At 20.0% G+C, this 8219-nt stretch overlaps 1 long non-coding RNA gene across 1 annotated transcript; it reads right to left on the minus strand.

Annotated features, from left to right (window-relative positions):
- Positions 1–6396: 6396 nt before the first annotated feature.
- LOC122507923 lies at positions 6397–7537 on the minus strand. Its single transcript, XR_006302179.1, has 3 exons — positions 7394–7537; positions 6761–6792; positions 6397–6511 (listed from the first exon to the last, which is right to left on the minus strand). It is a non-coding gene; the product is annotated as an uncharacterized LOC122507923 (long non-coding RNA).
- Positions 7538–8219: the final 682 nt, after the last annotated feature.

The raw sequence follows: 8219 nt of genomic DNA on the forward strand, positions 1-8219 counted from the left end.
TTAATTTATATAATTTCAGTAAAATTTTAATTAAATTCCTTAAAAGAAATTAATTATTTTCAAAAGTTGTTAATAAGATCATTCGTTAAAATTAAATTTTAACAAACATTCAATTATTGAATAAATTATTTATTTTTTTATTTAAATAATTGAATTCTCGTAGAATTTTCTATTAAAAATTGATTTAAAAATGAATTTTGTTTAAAATTTTAGATAATAATTGCGAATATTAATTATAATTATATTGGAAAAAAAATTGATTTCTTGTAAAGAATTTTATCAAAATTGTTGAAAATAATTAATTTTTTCGATATATATAATAAATATTATGAAAATTTTAATTGTGTAAATAATTAAATTTTTCGATTAATTAATATAAAATAGTATTAAAAATAATTGAAATTCTTCGATGAGTTTTATTATTTATGAAAATATTTGAATTCTTTCTTAGAATTTTATCAAAAAATTTTTTTAAAAATCGAATTTCAATGAAAAAAGGTTATTATTAGTGAAAGTATTTGAATTATTGTGAAGAATTGTATAAAAATTTTGTTAAATAATTGATTTTTTCGAATTTTTTTCGCAAATGCTACTCTAAATTAATTGAGTTTTTGTGGAAATTTTATTATTTTCAAAAATAATGAATTTTTGATGAATTTTATCAATTTTTCTTGAAATAATTAAATTTCTAATAATTGATTTAAAGAAGAATTTTTGTTAAAAATTCTAGAAAACGATAATTGAATTTCAATGATGGAAACAATTTCGAAGAATTTAGAGTAAAAATATTTTTATATAAAATAATAATTGTATCTCTGGGTTATCTTTAATTATTATAAAAACATGAAGAAATCGTTAAATAAACAGTAGTAGAATTGATGGAGTTGAAATTTTATTCCTCTACATTTACTCCCTTACTAAATGTAAATGCGAAAATAATTTCCAAGAGAGTTAATGCTAAACTCTTTGTTTTACTCATTTATTTACATTTTGGAGTAGATTTTCAAATCGAAAAACTTTCTAAATTTTTTATTTAGGAAATTAATTGATTCCTTGTAATTATTTTGATTATATTACACTTTAAAAAAAAAAGGAATTAAATTTTAACTCCCCAGGGGATTCTATAAAAGTCGCACCCATTTGGGAGTTAAAGCAAAGGGAGTTAAAATTTACACGGTAAAAATAAGAATCAACTCCAAAAGGGAGTTAATTTAATAATTAACTCTCTTTTGGAGTTATTAATTTAATTATTAAATTAACTCCCTTTTGGAGTTGATTTTTATCTCGAAAAATTTCACTCCCAACTTCAGTGATCGTCAACTTCCTAAATTTTTTACAGTGTTTACAGTAATTTAATAAAATAATGTAGTAAATTTAGTAAATTGATTATCATACGCTGTATAAAGTTTCAGTAATTAATTACATCCGGAGTAGTTTCTGGAGTTAATTATCAAGGAAAATAAAAAAATCTAGAGTGAAAGAAGATTTAATTTTTAACTTCCTAGTGAATTATTTCACAATTGCAATGTAAACAAGGAGTTAAAGTTACCGGAGTGAAAATTTACTCTATTTGAAACAAATTTCAACTCTACGACTGATCGATTTTTTTTATAGAATCCCATTGAGAGGAAAAATCTAATTCCCTGTTTTTTTACCATTAGTCTAAATTTATTTTAATAATTTCCAACTTTTTGTTTGTTAAACAAGTTTATTTATAGTTTTTGATTTGAATAAATTTATCTACAGTAACTATAATTGTGTGAAAAATTTACATATGAACAAACACACCCGCGGAGAGTGCACGCGAACATTTCGTGTCGAATAGAAGTGCGAGAACGCGAATTTCTAGGGTGCAGTACCAAAGTGGTTCTCCTTGGATGCTGATGCCGCATTCCGGTCCATGAGTCCTCTCATCTCTTTCCTTCCCACATAATTATAAATTCAGGTACAACCAACTTTTCTCAAATGCCACAAATTTTTTCTTATCTCTTTCCCGTTTGTAATTTAATTGAAAATTTTTTTTTCTTCTTCTCTAATTATTGTCATTGGCAATAATTTTTTTCCTTTTATTTTTGTGTTTAGAAAGAGAAAAATATTTCTACATTGTTGATGAAAGGAGAAATTATTTTTCTTTAGGGATGTAATTAAAAAATTGATTAATTATCAATTTTATGACAGGAATTAGATATCTGGCGTTTGTCTTATTGGTCCAGTCTTGCTGCAAATGCGAGAAAGTATCAAATTTCTCGGGGGAAAGTTAACGCATTAAAATGTATAACTTTTGTATTTGTATATATATAAAATTATATATACGGATAGTTTGGATTTCTTTGAGAGTTCCAAATTTCGAAAAATTTTTGTTTTTCGTTCGCTTCTTTATTTTCGAAATGATAATTATTAGTAAAATTATTTTTTTTGTTTATTAGTTTTACTTTTTCTTATTTTTTTTGTTTATTTTATTTATTGTTCTTACTTTTTATTATTTATATATTTTTTATCTTTTAATTATTTAGTTTAGTTAATTAAACAATTAATCAAAATTAAAGTTGTTTAAAATGGAATATAATTTTTTTTTGTTTTTTAAATTCCATACTTATTAATTATCGTAGCTACAAAAAGTCATTAAAAAGATTTTAATAAAGATATTGGAAAAAATACAAAAATTTTTAATAAAATTCGTTAAAACGATTCAATTATTTTCACATATTTTTCGTAATTCAATGATTTTTAATATCTACTATTTCAATAAAAAATTTCACAAAAGAATTGAATAATTGAAAAAAAAAATTGTTTATAAAATTCTTTGCAAACATTCAATTATTTTCATAAATAAAAAAATTCTTCTCAGGAATTCAATTATTTTAAAAAATTTTAATAAACTTAACGTATTGTAAAATTATTCGCAGAAATTCAATTATTTTAAGAAATTTTTATAAAATTTTTATAAAAGAATTCAATTATTTAAAAAAAAATTAATAAACTTCCCAAGAATTTAATTATTTTTAAAAATAATAAAATTCTTCTGAGGAATTTAATTATTTTTTAAAAATTTTAGTAAAATTGTTCAGAAAAATTCAATTATCTTAACGGATAGTAAAATTATTCGCAGAAATTCAATTATTTTCAGAAATTTTTATAAAATTCTTCGCAAGATTTCAATTATTTAAAAAAAATTAATAAATTTCACAAGATTTCAATTATTTTTAAAAATAATAAAATTCTTTGAAAAAATTTAATTATTTTTATAAATAATAAAATTCATCGCAGGAATTCAATTATTTTTAATACAATTTTAAATAAATTTCGAAAAAAATGCAACTGTTCTTAAAAATTTTAATAAAATTCTTTGAAAGAATATTCAATTATTTGTAAAAATTTTAAATTCTTTATAATAATTGAATTGTTTTCAATATAATTTTAATAAAATTTTTTGAAAGAATTTAATTCTTTTCATAAATAATATACAATTTTCAAAGTAATTAAATTATTTAAAACACAATTTTTATAAAATTTTTTGCAAAAAATCATTTTTTTCCAAAGATTTTTTTTAAATTCTTCTCAAGAATGCAATTATTTTGATCACTTTATTAAAGTTCGGTGACAAAAATTCAATTATTTTTAATATAATTTTAAATTAATTCCGCTTAAACGCAATTATTTTTAAAAATAATAAAATTCTTCTGGGGAATTGAATTATTTTTTTAAAAATCCTACTAAAATTCTTTACAAAAATTCAATTTTTTTCATAAATAAGAAAATTCATCGCAGAAATTCAATTATTTTTAATACAATTTTATAAGAATTCCGCGAAAAATGCAACTATTCTTAAAATAATATACAATTTTCAAAGAAATTTAATTATTTAAAACACACTATTCATAAAATTTTTTGCAAAAAATCATTTCTTTAAAAAGATTTTTCTTAAATTCTTCTCAATTATTTTCGAGAATTTTAAATTATTTTTCATAAAAATAATAATTGAATTGCTTAAAAAAAATTATTATTTTGGAAAATAATTGAATTCCTGTGAAATTTTTATTATTTTTAAAAATAATTAAATGTTTGCATAAAATTCTATTAAAAATTTTTTTTTAATAATTGAATTCTTTTTGTGAAATTTTATTAAAATAGTAGATATTGAAAATCATTGAAATTATAAAATAGCATTTTATTTTTGAAAATAATTGAAATTAAGACAAGAATTTTTTTTGACATTTTTTTTTTTTTTATGAAAATAATTGAACTTTGGAGAAGAATTTTGTTATTTATAAAGATAATTGGGATAATTACAAGAATTTTTTGTAAATTTTGAACATAGTTGAATTTTATAAGAATTTTTTTTTTTTTTTGAAAATAATTGAATTTCTGCATTTGTAATTTTTCCAAAATTGAATTTTGTTTATTGTTTTCAACAAAAATTTAAATTAGAAAATTTTGAAATTCTATTTTTAAAATTGCTAATTTTATTTTAAAAAAAGGTAGTAAGAAGTTAGCCGCGCGCTTTAGCGCACGAATTGTTGCTGCTGGTAATTAAAATACATTTAATGAAATAATAATGTTGTTTAAATAATAATAACGATAATTAATAAAATAAAAATTTACTAAAATATTTATTTTCAATTATAATTAAAATACATTCAATGAAATAATAGTGTTGTTAACTAATAATAAAAATAAGTTAATAAAATAAGAATTAATAAAAAAAAAATTTTATTTTGGTTGATTATCTAAATGAAAATTACTGAATTCTTCCTGATTATAAATATTATTCTTCTCAAAAGTCAAAAATACAATTTTCGTTTAATCGAAAACAAATGTTTAATTTTTTTCCTTTTGTTTCGGAAATTATTCTTTGGGGATAATTTATGTCACGGTCAATAATCGCATACTCTGCAAAGAATTGGATAGTAAGAATAATAATAATGATAATAATAATAATAATAATAATAATAATAATAATAATAATAATAATAATAATAATAATAATAATTGTAGTCATTGTTTTTGAATCGTAAAAATAGAGTAGCTTCGTTTATTTGTTCACCAGTGTATATAGATATATAAATATAGTCTAATAAATGCAATAATAAGTGCTAAAGACCGCACCCTGCTCACTCTCGTGTCGAATGAAATCGAAACGAAAACACAACGAAGAAAGCAGGCTCTCGGGTGAAAGTCATCCAAAATGTCACAGGAGTTTAACCTTAAAGTGAATGCCAAAGCGAGTGTGTTATGCGACAAATACGCATATATATATGAAGTTTCTTGCATAAGATTGTAATGTATCTTCCAGTATATACACGGCAATTTTATAAACATTAATTGAGAGATAATCATTAAAATTTCCATTCAGATGAAACAATCTCGTTTCAAAAATTTTTTTTTTTTTCGGAAAATATTTTGAGTTAGTTTTTGAAAAATTTTATTTCTATTAGTAAAAAATAAATTCGTTGTTAAAATGGAAGGAATAATAAATAATCTTGATATAAGGTTTTAAGTTAAAATAAATGAAAATAAAAGTTAAATATTTTATATTTTAAAGTTACAGCTAAATTTTTTAATTTCTTCGTTTTTATATAGTTTATTGATTAAAAATTCGAAAGTTAAAGCTTTCCGAGTGAAAGTTGATTTAAGAAAATAGTCTCTAAAATTTAAATTTCATAGCTTTTGAATTTTTTATTTTTTCTTTGGTTAAAACTTTCGTTATATAATTTTTACTGTTTTCGAATTAAATTTTAGAATTTACGAAATTTGTCGTATTTTCTGCCGAACGAGACAGAAATTTCGGAAAGTTTAGATTTTACAATGACAGTATAGTAAAAATCACTTTATTCCCTTTTTTCACAAAATGACGTTTATTTCGTTTAGGAAATAAGTTAATAAAAATAAATAATAAGTTAATAAATATGGTAATAAAAATCCTACTGAATTTAATTATTATATTGAAAAGAAATTTTGACCTTATTAAGCTATAGTAATAAAAAGTTTCATTTTGGAAATTAATCTCCCTTTGATTTTGAAATAGATGCACCGTAAATGGAAGAATTTATTTCATTTAAAGCCTTAACATTACAATAATAAATTTTTACTTTGACGCAATATTGATAAATTCATTATACTTTCTTTTCATTAAAGAGAGTATATCTTGAACTAGAATGACTAAAGAATTTCAAAGAATTTCATAAAACTTATAAATCATGCAAAGAAAATGTAAATTGATTTGATAAATTAATATTTAAGTAGGGAAAGTAGTTCAAATTGGGCGGAAAGAAATTTTTTCATTATCATCGTGAGGAAAATTAAATCTTTCAATAAGATTGACCGAATTTTTTTTGTTTCATAATTAAAAAATTAAGAAAAAAAAAATTTTTTTTTAATTTTTAAAATGAGACTCAATTAATATTCAGATTTTATTTATTTTGTTTTCATCTTACAAAAATTAAATTCTTCTTTAGGATTCGAATTACTTGAATGAATTAATTTTTATACGGCGCAGCACGTTTGTGCCTATCTGAAATAGTAAATTTTTTATATTAGTACAAACTCTATTTTTTTTACAAACTTTTTCTAATTTATTTGTATTTACAAATTTTTGACAGGTTTTTTTTTAAGAAAAGAAAAAAGTTTCATCTTTTAAAATTAAAATTTAATCAATTAGATTATCAGTTAAGAATAATTTTATTCAATATTCAATTTATTTTGTTTTCATTTTACAAGAATTAGATTTTTTTTTAGAATTTGAAATATTTGTTTGCATTACTTTTTATGCTGGCCCTTCACGCTTGTTCCTATCTGAAATAGAAAATTTTTAAATTTTAAATTTTTTTTTTTTTTTTTTTTTTTTTTTTTAAATTTTTTTTAAAATTTTTTTTTATCTTAGTACAAACTTTATTTGACTTAATTTTTTGTTCTATTAACTTTTTCTGATTTATTTGTGAATAAATCATTTTGATAGTTTTTTTTTTGCAGAAAAGAAGAAAGTCATAAAATTTTAAATTAAAATTCAATGAATTTAATAGTTTTAATTATAATAGTAATTTAATTCAATTATCATTTTATTAAAAATTAATTAAATTTAAATTAAATTTAAATTATCATTTTATTTATTACGTTTTTTTAATTTGAAAAATATTTGTTTGCATTACTTTTTATCTTGGCTTTTCACGTTTATTTCTGTCTGAAAAAAATTGTTTGCTTATTCGTGAAAAATGTAGAGGAAATTTTTATATTTTCATTAAATTTGATTTGTTAAAAGAAGAAACTTGTGGAATTTTTTTCTTTTATAAATTTTTTTAATTATACCAAAAAAATTATTTTTTTTTAAAATTCTTATACGAAAACGAAAATTATTAATTTTATAATTAAAAAAAGAAGAAAAGATGTTTTTTCTTACTTATTAGACCGACAAGACGGGCTTCTCCGACAGTTGCCCAACAAACAATTAAAATTGTTGCCACGAGAAGTGTTGAATAAAGTTTCATTTTCGTTCTGTTTAATTTAAAACTTTGCAGAATATTGGTAAAAGAAAAACAATTTTTCCCTTTTTATACTCACATTTTAATAATTCTAACCTTGAGCTTTATTTATATTTCGAAACAAGTTATTATCAACAGAAAAAACATAAAGATAAGTAAATATTAGAAAACAAAGGAATTATAGATAAAATAAATATATAAATTTATTTGTTTTTTGTTATATTTATTAATTTATGGAAAATTTATGAACAGGAAATTTATTAATTTATGAAAAAATAAAAAACAAAAATTATTTTTGTTATTAATACAATAATTTTAATCGAATTCCTCGAAAAATGTATAACAAAAAAATTACTTTATTTATAAAGTTTAATTGAACTACAGTTTTATTTTCAATTAAATTTGTATTTAGAAATTAAATTAAATTGAAAAATTAAAATTCGCAAGTAATTCTCATACTTTTTTTGATTGAAAATATTTTTGTATGAGAAATAATTCCCAGGTCATTGACTTTTGAATCAATTTAATTGTCCTTGAGTTTATCAAATGCCCACGAAGGAAATATCAACGTGAACGATATAGAAAAAAAAATTTGTTATAAAGGAAAAAAAAATTTTCTCTTGTACAATGTTTTATTATTGTGCAATAAACATTAAGTAACATAAGATCGCTTTGAAGAAGGTGACGAAATGATTCATTATTATTTCAGAATTCTATTTTCTCCAATAAACGTGGGTAATTTTA

Source organism: Leptopilina heterotoma, unplaced genomic scaffold (genome assembly GCF_015476425.1).
Source record: "Leptopilina heterotoma isolate Lh14 unplaced genomic scaffold, ASM1547642v1 Lhet_52, whole genome shotgun sequence".
In the NCBI taxonomy this organism is placed as follows: Eukaryota; Metazoa; Arthropoda; class Insecta; order Hymenoptera; family Figitidae; genus Leptopilina; species Leptopilina heterotoma.